This window comes from Mauremys mutica, chromosome 12, assembly GCF_020497125.1.
Source record: "Mauremys mutica isolate MM-2020 ecotype Southern chromosome 12, ASM2049712v1, whole genome shotgun sequence".
NCBI classification, from domain to species: Eukaryota; Metazoa; Chordata; order Testudines; family Geoemydidae; genus Mauremys; species Mauremys mutica.
The window spans coordinates 34741042-34753194 of NC_059083.1; the positions used below are offsets into that span (position 1 = coordinate 34741042).

The following is a 12153-nucleotide window of genomic DNA, read 5'->3' on the forward strand; positions in this document are numbered from 1 at the left end:
TAGGGTGAAGAGGGCACAGTGCAGGGATTAGGGATGCAGGAAGGAAGTACAAGGGTAGGAGTGAAGGGGGTGTAGGGATTAGGGGCACAGGAGGGGAATGCAGGGATTAGGTACAAAGAGGGCACACATGGTGTAGGGGTTAGGGGTGAAGGGAGGGTGGGGAGCCCACTGGGACTAGGGGCAATGCGGGGAACGCCAGGCCCACACATGCCAGGGGCACCAAAATGCAAGTTCACCCAGGGTGCCATTTTCCCTAGGCCAGCCCTGATTGCCCATTCCCAGCTTCTGGCAAACAGAGGCTAGGGACACCATCCCTGCCCGTCCTGGCTAACAGCCATTCATGGACCTGTCCTCCATGAACTTATCCAGTTCTTTTTTTGAATCCAGCTATAGCCTTGGCCTGCATCAACATCCTCTGGCAAGGAGTTCCACAGGTTGACTGTGCCTTGTGTGAAGAAACACTTCCTTTTGTTTGAAACCTGCTGTCCGTTAATTTCATTGGGTGACCCCTAGTCAGGGCCAGCTCCAGACCCCAGCGCGCCAAGCGCGTGCTTGGGGTGGTGTGCCGCGGGAGGGCGGCAGGCAGCTCCGGTGGACCTCCCGCAGGCATGTCTGCGGAGGGTTCGCTGGTCCCGCGACTTCGGTGGAGCATCCGCAGGCGTGCCTGCGGGAGGTCCACCGGAGCCGTGGGACCAGCGGACCCTCCACAGGCACGTCTGCTGGAGATCCACCGGAGCCGCGGGACCGGCGACCGCCAGAGCGCCCCCTGCGGCATGCCACCGTGCTTGGGGCGGCGCAATGCCTAGAGCCACCCCTGCCCCTAGTTCTTGTGTTATGAGAAGGAGTCTAACACTTCCTTATTTACTGTCTCCACACCCGTCATGACTTACTAGATCTCTATCAGACCCCCCCCTTAGTCCTCCCTTTTCCACGCTGAAAAGTCCCGGGTTTCTTAACCCCTCCTCAGGTGGGAGCAGTGCAGGGCGCTGGCTGGGATGCAAGTGAGGGCAGCGGCTTCAGCGGACGTTACTGAGCATGTTCCGGTCCCTGCAGCCGGCTCAGGAAACAGCGAAGCTGTAAATACCGAACTGAGGGGAATTCTCAGAAATCACGTGACCGCCGCGCAGCTGTTTTCTGCTCAGCCACAACTGCAAGTAGCAACCGGCCCGGCCCAGCCTCTGCTGCGTCCCGCAACGGGGAGAGGGGACCCCACTGCCCGCCCCAGGCCTGGGCTGGGGAGGGGTGAAGAGCCCCAGGCGCTGCCGCAGGAGCAGAGGTGAGGCTGGGAGGCGGATGTGGGGGTGGAACTGGTGGGGGGGTTGGGGCAGATGTGTGTGGGGGGGCAGTGGTGCAAGTAAAATTACCCCCCCTTCCTCACCCCACCTCACGTTACCTGGGGCCGGCGGGAGCTGGGAGCGGTAGGACAGACCGTGCCTGGAAGGGCAGGGGACGGGTCCGGGATTTTGCTCCTTTCCCCGCTAGGAGGAGCAGCAGCAGTACCGTTCCCAGTCCCCTCCCCCCCACACCTTCTCCTGACGGTCGGGGGGCGGGTCGGTGTCTCTCCTGTGCGGGCTGCTGCAGCCTGACCGGACCGGCCAATCGCCCTGCTGTGGGGGGCTGGGGAAAGGGTAGAATCAAGGTATCAGTTTTGGGGACAGAACTGCTGGGGGGGATTGATTTGAGGGTCGGGGGCAGGTTATTTGCTGGGCAGGGGGCCGGGCAGAGGAGGGGGTGGGAGCTTGTGCCCTGGGACAGAAATCACCTTGCTCGGTAAAGGTGTGTGTGGGGGGGGGGGCAGCTAACTGTGACCCACGCACCCCAGGCCTGGCAGGGGGAGTTCAGACATTGACCGCCCCCCCAAAACCCAGCATCAGCTTGTTTTATTAATCTCGTGCTCTGGGGGGCTTATTACACAATCCTTGGGAGACGTGGGGCTGACTCGTTAGTTCTGAGCAGTGCGGGTTACCAATACTGCACCTTTTATAGAAGCCTCCACTTCTCTAGTCCCACCGGCTCAGCGTTTCAGGAAGGGAAACACCTACCTGGCCGCCTTACAGGGGGCTGGGATAGGGCTGGAGATCCAAAATTGGGGTCATTTGACCAAGATACAGCCCCCGCTCTCCAGAAAAAATAAGCACTTTTCTTAAGATTGACAGATTCTACCCACAAATTTCTGCACACACATGGGGATCAAATCATGGCTGTGAGCGGGCTCTAGAGAGTCTCTTTGACAGTCAGCCCCAGCTAGTGTGTGGCACCCATCAGGAAAAGCTATATTAAAAAATGTTACATTCAATAAAGAGTTAATTTCTCCTGGTAGGCGGAGCCTAATGACCACACAGCAAATGAATTACTCTGCACACATGCAGAGTACGTATGAGAATTGCTCACCATCTAGTTTTCATACCCCAGGACAGTGGCTCTCAACCTTTCCAGACGACTGTCCCCCTTTCAGGAGGCGGATTTGTCCTGCGTACCCCCAAGTTCCACCTCATTTAAAAATGACTTACAAAATCAGCCATAAAAATACAAGTGTCACAGCCACTAGTACTGAAAAAGTGCTTCCTTTCCAATTGATTTTATAATTATATGGTAACAATGAGAATTTAAATCTTGTATTTACATTTCAGCGTATAGTATATCGAACAGTATAAACAAGTTATTGTCTGTTTATTTTAGTTGGCATTGACTTTGCTAGTGCTTTTTATGTAGCCTGTTGTAAAACTAGGCAAATATCTAGATAAGTTTGTTGTACCCCCTGGAAGGCCTTTGCATACCCTCAAGGGTATGTGTAACCTCAGTTGAGAACCACTGCCTTAGGTGGCTGAGCAGAACTTAAAAGTGGTTAGTAAATGGAAGTAACACTTGTGTATTATAAATTCAACACCTGCTGCTGGCAGAAATCTGCAAATGAAATCTAGGTGGGTTGTCTGTATAAAAAGGGGCTTTTTTTATGGAGTACAGCAGAAGGTGCACATGCTATTTTAGAAAAGAAAAGAAATGACAGATGTGTCTCCTGACCGTTCTGTATATGTGGATGGGCTATTCTATACGTATCGTGCGCACACGACATTCTGTCTCCTCCGAAGAGTAAAACTCCCCAGCCTGAAAAGAGTTCTTTCCCCTCATTGTTCTGCTTGTTGCCTTGTTGGGGAGCTGGTGGGTATTCCCACTGATTCAGTGTATTGTTTTCCAGAGACATCCCTGCATTGTGCCTGGTGATCAGTAGCCTTTATTTCAGAAGTTCCAAGACTGGGGGCACACACCCCTAGTGGGGCATGGAGGAAAGTTGGGACAGGGGGGCATGGCAGGGTCTGGGCCAGCCCCCAGGGGGCGGGGAGAGAGCACCACCTAGCCCCACTCTGCTCCCAACTCTGCCCCGGTCCTGTCCATAGCTACATCCCTAGCTCCTGGCCCCGCCCCCAGCCTTGGCGTGGTCCCACCCCATGCCTCAGCCCCTGGTTCTGGTCCTGCTCCTGGGGGGTGCAGACAGAGGTAAGGGAGGGGCATGGCCCTCAAAAGTTTGGGGACCTCTGCTTTATTTGGAAGAATGCTGATGTTAGACATGGGATGTAGTTCATATGAACAGTAATTGTTCCAACCTGTGTTGTCTTATGCCAAGATCACTCTATAGCTGACTATCCTCATGTTACTGTATAATTTCTCCTTTTGGTTACAGATTGACTCCTGCCTGAGAACAGATATGGGCTGGGCTTCGATCTTTAGACCTTGCAGTAATAAAAATATGTCCATAAATGCCAGATGAGGAACAAGATTATATTTTTATGGGTTTGCTAAGGGAAGTTTTGTTCTGGGAGTGAGGTGAAAAAAGAGTTGAAAAACAAAAGAGTCAGTAAGGTTTTGAAGAAAAGCAAAAGAGGCTCCTCAAACCTGTTCCCTTCATCTGACGAGGGATACCTGGAAAAGAGCCTGGTGGATAATCAGCTGAACATGAGCTCCCTGGAAAATAAGCCTGTTGCCGTCATGGAAACTTACCTTTCGGTAGGACTGTGTGTGCATCTTTAAGGGCTGAAGAACAGGACAGTCACTTCTCCGTGTTTATTTTCTGAGTGGGTCGGAGCATCAAGAGAGACACTTCTGTTCAGTGGAAATCAAACCAAACCCTTCAATTCAATCTGCGAGGAGAAGTGGCTCTAAATAACTAATTACGCAGGCTCATAAACGAAAATATTTGCTTGCAATGGGAGAGAAGAGATGAGGATTTAAGAGAAGCTGTAAGAACCGATGAGATCATGAAAACGCTGGGAAACGTCTGCCTGGGATCCATCAGATAGGTGAGCTTTGGTTACTTCTTAGTTTGTTTGTTTATTTATTTATTTATTTGTATTGTAGTAGCACTGGTGAACCCCAGTCATGGTCAGGACTCATAGTGCTAGGTGTAGTCAGGGGCGGCTCCAGGCCCCAGCACTCCAAGCGCGTGCTTGGGGCGGCATGCCGCGGGGGGCACTCTGCTGGTCGTCGTAAGGGCGGCGGAGGAGGGTCCGCTGGTCCCGTGGCTCTGGTGGTCCACCAAAGCCGCGGGACCAGCGGACCCTCTGCAGCCACGCCTACGGGAGGTCCACCGGAGTCGCCTGCCGCCCTCCCGGCGACCGGCAGAGCGCCCCGCGCGGCATGCCGCCCTGCTTGGGGCAGCGAAATGTCTAGAGTCGCCCCTGGGTGTAGTACTAACACCGAACAAAGTGATTCCTTGTTCTTTAGGGTTCAGCACCCCTGTTCTCCCTCTGGGGTGTCTGGACCCTGATTGTCATCATACCATCTTTTTTTTTTTCTTTTTCAGTCCCCCCCCCTTTTTTTCTCTCCCCCACCCTAAAAGAAAACCTCAATAGAAGTAGTTTGCATAAAGACAGATGTTCAAGCAGAGTTGAAGTTCTCAGGGGAATAAGGAAAAGCGTGTATTGATTTATCATTATTATTATTATTATTTTATTATATTATTGTGGACTAAGGTTTTCAGGAAGCTGAGGTGTGAAAATTTCAGTTCTAGGGGTTTTTTGTTTTTTGTTTTTTTTTCCCCCCTGGTTGAATAGTGTTGGTAATAGCTATTTTAAAAATATATTTTATCTCTTGTCATTAAACACAAATAAACTTAAATACACACATCCCAGGGATTGTCACTCATAAATGTCTCTTCCTGTGAAGGCAAATCCGTTAGAAATGGCTGCCCCTCACCATGGCTATTGGAGAGACATGACCACTGGATTCTAATGGCTCCACCTTAGAAATTGATGCTTTCTCCTGTTCCACAGTTTTGGGGGGTCTGGGGTCCCTTTCCCTTTAAAGGAACTGGTACCTCCCAAGTCTGGGCAGCTTCTACAGTAGACAATCTGATGCCCTGGAAGTGTGATGGAGAAGCCAGAGGGCCCTGCACACCAACCTCACAGTCAGCAGTGACTCTCAGCCAGCAAGTAAAACAGAAGGTTTATTAGTGGACAGGAACATAGCATAGAAGAGATCTTGTGAGCACAGAAATCAGTGACTTTCAGCAAAGTCCATCTTGTGGGGGATCCCAAGCTGGATGCCTCAGACTCCCCCTCCCCAGCCCTTGGAGTCCCCAACAGCAGACCGCCCAGCTTCCAACCAGGTGACCTCCCACATACTTGTTGTCCCTACTCCTGGTTTTTGTCTCGCTTCCTGGGCAATGTGTCACCTGGTCACATCCCCTTCCTGGTTCTCAGATTAGGAAGGGCACCGTCCATCGCTTATTTGCAGGCAGCTGGAGTAGCTTCACCTGCCACTGAGGGACTCAGCAAAAACCACACACCCTTATTCCCACCACCTAGGCATTGGTGTAATACACAGGGAAACTGAGGTACACACAGTGTTCATGCAGAACAGTAAGACTCTCATACAACACAACAAGGGGGAAACTCCACTTTGTCACAGGGAGTTTTGCTGTAACCCTTTACATTTTCTTTTGGCTGGGGTAGGTGCCTGCACCTTAGAAAGGTCTGGCACTGGCATGGGTTTCCGTGGAGATTTTGGTTTTGGCTCTAAAGTGACTTGTTCTTTCATTATTGCTTCTGGCTCAGTTGAATTCAAGATATCAAAGTTACTTGCTGGAATTTCAGGTTGCAAAGACTTTTGGTCTGTCCTGAGAGATACTGATATTTCAGATTGCCTCCTTACGGGTCGTCGCAGCAACTTCGATAGTTCCCTGGGCTTCTTGTAATAAGTGGCACAATTGCGAATGGGTCTGTGACATGTCTGGCTTACTGCTTCTCTGGTGAACTATTTGTAACTGATTTTCCTTTTTCTTGCTCTCGTGACAGCTACTAATGGCTGTTCTTTCCATTCCTTGTTTCAATCTTTCAATATTTAATCCCTCGTCAGAATGTTCACCAAGATTGCCTGTGACGGTCTCTTTCCTTGCCTCACTGCTGACTGTGGGGTTTTTTTTCCACCATATTCCCCTTCCTCCCCTTGGCCCCGAATCTTCTGTGTCTGATTCTTCCTCTATTCCTAACTCTCCAGATTGTTCAATATTTCTTCTGCACTTCCTGTCTGATTTTTTCGCTCTCAATCTGTAAGTGGGGGTGAGATTCTATCTCTGCTTATTGCGAGACCTGGGGAAAACCAACCCACAACACCATAGCTACTGGAATATTTGGAATTATATTCACAACATATACAGGTGGCAACTCCATCTTTATACAGGCATCCTCCCTTATTTTCTTGGGGTTGTTGGCCCATTCTCACCTTCAGTATTTATTACCTGACGACGGTACATGTCCTCCAGAATGTCACAGGTTTGTTCTAATACCTGTGTTCGGTGAGCCAGGTCCACTCTTCTCACTTCTTGCCCCAAGGAATACTCTTGCCCCCATTGCTTTGTCTCTCCAAATGATAATTTCATAACCAGCCTTTTGTAACTGTTTAATGTAAGTCAGGTCTCTTGCAAGACCATCCCTCTGACAAAGGAGTATGGAATTTGCTTCCCTTGTTTGACAAAGCTGCTCTTATAATGTTTTACTGGTTTCCTGCTCTTTGGATAAGGCTTGCCTCGCCTCCTCCAGTGGCTCTACTTTTCTCTTAAATCTTCTTCCCCGAATATTACATGCCACATATACACAATCCATGGCTAGTCCTGTCACCTCTTGAGCTTTTTTTAAAAAAAGAATTCCGTCTCAAAGAAAATTCCGTGGATCTGTGTGTGCCCAAAGTACTCAATTACTTGCTTTTCTCACTACCCCTCCCGCATGGGTTTTAATGTAGTTTCGCACAAAGGCCTCCAAGGGCGTTTGTGGGTCTGTCACAGCAAATGCCTGAATGGATATTTTATTCTGTTCCATGCGTCCCTTAGAAAAATAGTAGAACGCGTCCCGTCCTTGCTCCTATTAAATATTTCATAGTGATTTCCTCTGCTGAGAAGGGCTTGTGGTGCTGTCCTTACTTTTCCTTCAGCCATTTACAGCTGGAATATACCGAGACAGGAGCCTAGCGACAGGTGGGTCTGAGTGGGCCGCGGCCCACCCGCTTAGCATCCAGGCCCACCCACATTGGGGCCGGAGCCCCCCAAATCCATAGGCTGGGACTCCTGACCCAGTGTCTGTCAATCAGGCCGTGTCTGCCTCCTGCCGTCCCCAGCGCTAGTTCTGTGGGGGGTGTACCTCGTGGGGGCAGGCTAGCACTGGGGCAGCAGCTCCTGGCCACGGTCAGGAGGGGGGTACAGCTCCATGGGCACATCCTGCTTTCGCCCCCTGGGCACACCCCCCTCCACCCCACAGGTGCACCCTGCAGCCTGTGTGCCCCAGGCAGCCTCATCTTCGGGTGCCTGCTAAGAGGTATGGAGGTAGGGGGAGGTGGGTCCCCCCCTCCTCCCCAGGGCACCAGATCCCTCCTGTGCCCCGATCCTTCCTGTCCCCTATCCCCCGTCATTGCCTGTTCACCCGAAAGCTGGAGCCCATCCACTTTTCCTGTCCTAGCTACGCCACTACACCGAGAGGAGGGGTGATGACCAAGGTACCCCACAGAGTTTTCCTTGATCCGCCGTCGGTGGTGCAGTCCAAAGGAGTCCAAAATTTGGGCGCTTATTAACAAGTTTGAGGAGTTTATTAATGACGCCAAACCACCTGACTCACGCTGCCACGCCTGATAGGGTTTCTACCCACATGTGAGTGCTGGGACCCTCCCACACAACTCCTATTTCCTTATTTTGGTACTCTGCGCAAATTTTCCCTGAGCTCAGTGCTTACCACATCACACAGACAGACAAAACGACATAAAATGAAAGGCAGCATACAAGAAGTGTCCCTTTTTGTCCATTATGACTTTTGATCTATTTTCTCGGACTTCTCTTTCCGTTGGTTTTCTATATTCTTTATGGCCCCACTTGTTGGATGCCAATTCTGTAGCCTTTTTATTCTATTTCATGTTAATTTGATTATACCACCATAGGTGTGGCTCTGGCAGCTTCAGTCTCAAGTTCAACAGACTTCTCTGTTTGATCTAGAACTCATAGGAACACCTGACACCAGAGGCAAGTAAGACATACAATCACAAGTACAAGGTCCACTATCTTTTAGCAGTTGTCAACAAAGTTATGAATGTCACAGCATATACAATTCCTAAATATATCCATGCACCAGGTATAACTACAGTCATCCTCCTAGATGGTGTTACAGTCTGATGGCTCTCTCATGGATTGATCATCAGTACGGGGCTGGTTCCTGCTGGAGTTTTCCCATAGGAAGCTCAATTTTCCTACCCTGGGCACCCTTTTTTTTTTCTTTTTAGAATGTGATTCTATCTATACCTACATTCTGCACATGTACATGACAGTGTCAACTCTCTTTTCCTTATTGGTCTGTCTCTCCTAGAAACACAAGGGAACCTGAATTCTACAGGATGTGTAGGTTCTCTTTATTTGCATTAGCATTGATGCACCACCTGTATTCTGTGGTAAAGACACATTTTGGAGACCGAGATGTGCTTTTATAGCATTGTTATAATTTAAAATTAATCTTCCAGCTATTACCACTTGGTATCTCTTTTCCCATAATCTTAGGGCATCGGGTTATTTCTCGGTCATTTATTTATGTTAGCATTTCTTATCTCCAAGGCCTAACGTAGCTAAGCTAAAGTCTTACAGGCCTCAGCCTACTAGTTCTTGTGTTTCAGTTTGTCTGTCTTGTATCTAATACATTCCCTCTAAATACTGATCAATCTTATATTTTTATAATCCTACAAATTAACTCTATTTAATGAATATATAATATGATGTCGATTAATCGTAGCATCACACAATAAATGGATAATAAACTAAAATCATTGGCTGCACTGGGCTGCAGGGAGGTGCCTGTCTCTGCTTAACTCCATGACTGGGAACGCCTCTCCTGGAGTCTTGTGTCGTACGTGCCTGCGTCTGTTCTTCTGAAGAAAGCATTAGGCGCCTGCCTCATTCCACACAGAATAAACAGAGGCTTATAACTTTTAACCCAGTACTTTGAGCACTCAACTGGGTTGACATAAGGCTTCTTCAACCTCAACTGGTGAAGCTGTTCCACCTCCAATAAATAAATAGTCATTGGGCCATAGAAAAATGATTTTTAGCCCAATGATTAGGGCACCTACCTGAGAGGTGGGAAACCAAGTCCATTCCCCCTGGTCCAGGGACTCTAAACCTAAATCTGGGATTAATGCACCTAAGGACCTTTGTGGATGTGGGCCATAGTGCTTCACTGGGTACGTCTACACTACGGGATTATTCCGAATTTACAGAAACCGGTTTAGTAAAACAGATTGTATAAAATCAAGTGCACGCGGCCACACTAAACACATTAATTCGGTGGTGTGCGTCCACGGTCCGAGGCTAGTGTCGATTTCTGGAGCGTTGCACTGTGGGTAGCTATTCCGTAGCTATCCCATAGTTCCCGCAGCCTCCCCCGCCCCTTGGAATTCTGGGTTGAGTTCCCAGTGGTTGATGGAGGGGGGAGTGGGAAATCATTGCCGCGGGTGGTTCTGAGTACAGCCTCACCCCTCCCTCCCTGAAAGCAGCAGACAACCGTTTCGCGCCTTTTTTCCTGGGTGAACTGTGCAGACGCCATAACACAGCAAGCATGGACCCTGCTCAGCTCAATACTGCAATCGTGGATGTTTTAAACACCTCGCGCACTCTCGTGCAGTATATGGTGAACCAGGACCTTCAAACCGAGGCGAGGAGGAGGCGGATACGGCAGTGTGGCGATGACAGTGATGAGGACGTGGACACAGAATTCTCTCAAACCGCGGGCCCCTGCGCTTTGGAGATCCTGATGGTAATGGGGCAGATTCTATCCATTGAACGCCAATTTTGGGCCCGGGAAACAAGCACAGACTGGTGGCACCGCATTGTGTTGCAGGTGTGGGACGATTCCCAGTGGCTGCGAAACTTTCGCATGCGTAAGGGCACTTTCATGGAACTTTGACTTGCTTGCCCCTGCCCTGACACGCCATAATACCAAGATGAGAGCAGCCCTCACAGTAGAGAAGCGAGTGGCGATAGCCCTGTGGAAGCTTGCAACGCCAGACGGCTACCGGTCAGTCGGGAATCAATTTGGAGTTGGAAAATCTACTGTGGGGGCTGCTGTGATGCAAGTAGCCAAAGCAGTCACTAAGCTGCTGCTACGAAAGGTTGTGACTTTGGGAAACGTGCAGGCCATAGTGGATGGCTTTGCTGCACTGGGATTCCCTAACTGTGGGGAGGCGATAGATGGAACCCATATCCCTATCTTGGCACCGGAGCGCCAGGGCATCCAGTACGTAAACCGGAAGGGGTACTTTTCAATGGTGCTGCAAGCACTGGTGGATCACAAGGGACGTTTCACCAACATCCACGTGGGATGGCCGGGAAGGGTTCATGACGCTCGCGTCTTCAGAAGCACTACTCTGTTTAAACGGCTGCAGTAAGGGAATTACTTCCCAGACCAGAAAATAACAGTTGGGGATGTTGAAATGCCTGTCGTTATCCTGGGGGACCCAGCCTACCCCTTGATGCCATGGCTTATGAAGCCATACACAGGCAGCCTGGACAGTGGTCAGGATCTGTTCAACTACAGGCTGAGCAAGTGCAGAATGGTGGTAAAATGTGCATTTGGCCGTTTAAAGGCGCGCTGGCGCACATTACTGACTCGCTCAGACCTCAGCCAAACCAATGTCCCCTATGTTATTGCTGCTTGCTGTATTCTCCACAATCTCTGTGAGAGTAAGGGTGAGACCTTTATGGCGGGGTGGGAGGCTGAGGCAAATCATCTGGCCGCTGATTATGTGCAGCCAGACACCAGGGAGATTAGAAGAGCACACCAGGAAGCGGTGCGCATCAGAGAAGCTTTGAAAACGAGCTTCATCACTGGCCAGGGTAGGGTGTGACTGCTGTGTTTGTTTCCCCTTGATGAACCCCCACCCCCCTTGATTGACTCATTCCTTGTAAGCAACCCACCCTCTCCCTTCAAGTACAGCTTACTTATGCAAATAAAGTCACTCTCGTTTAAAAATCATGTATTTTTTATTAATTCATTATAAAAAGAGGGAGAGAAGTAAGTGTGTGGTTTGGGAGGAGGGATGGAGAAGGCCACTTAAAAAATTTCACAGTAATGACAGCCTTCTGGTTGGGCTGTCCATGGGGGTGGATTGGGCGGGTGCACGGAGCCTCCCCCCACGCCTTCTTACACGTCTGGGTGAGGAGGATGTGGAACATGGTGAGGGTTGAGGGTGGTTATACAGGGGCTGCAGCGGCACTCTGTGATCCTGCTGCCGTTCCTGAAGCTCCACCAGACGCCGGAGCATGTCAGTTTGATCACGCAGCAGCCCCAGAGTTGCATCCCGCCACTGCTGATCTTCCTGCCGCCACCTCTCATCTCGGGTGTCCCTCCTGTCCTCACGTTCACTGGCATCTTTCCTGTAATTTGATACCACGTCCTTCCACTCATTCAGATGAGCTCTTTCCTTGTGTGTAACTTCCATAATATCCGAGAACATTTCATCTCGCATCTTTTTTCCTCCGCCTTATCTGGGCTAGCCTTTGGGATGGAGCAGGGAGGCTTGAAAAATTTGCAGCTGCATGAGGGAGAGAAGTATTTAAAAAGATACATTTTACAGAACAATGGTTATACTCTTTCACAGTGAACAGCACTATTCACCTTACATAGCACATGTGAT

At 49.9% G+C, this 12153-nt stretch overlaps 1 protein-coding gene across 1 annotated transcript in view; it reads left to right on the top strand.

The window, feature by feature from the left end:
* The first annotated feature begins 1083 nt into the window (after window positions 1–1083).
* LOC123345261 (butyrophilin subfamily 1 member A1-like) overlaps window positions 1084–12153 on the top strand; it is a 39342-nt gene continuing 28272 nt past the window's right edge. Inside the window, exons 1-2 of the mRNA XM_044982011.1 lie at window positions 1084–1276; window positions 3680–4295. The gene's annotated coding sequence lies outside the window, so the exon portion shown is untranslated. The remainder of the gene's footprint in view (window positions 1277–3679; window positions 4296–12153) is intronic.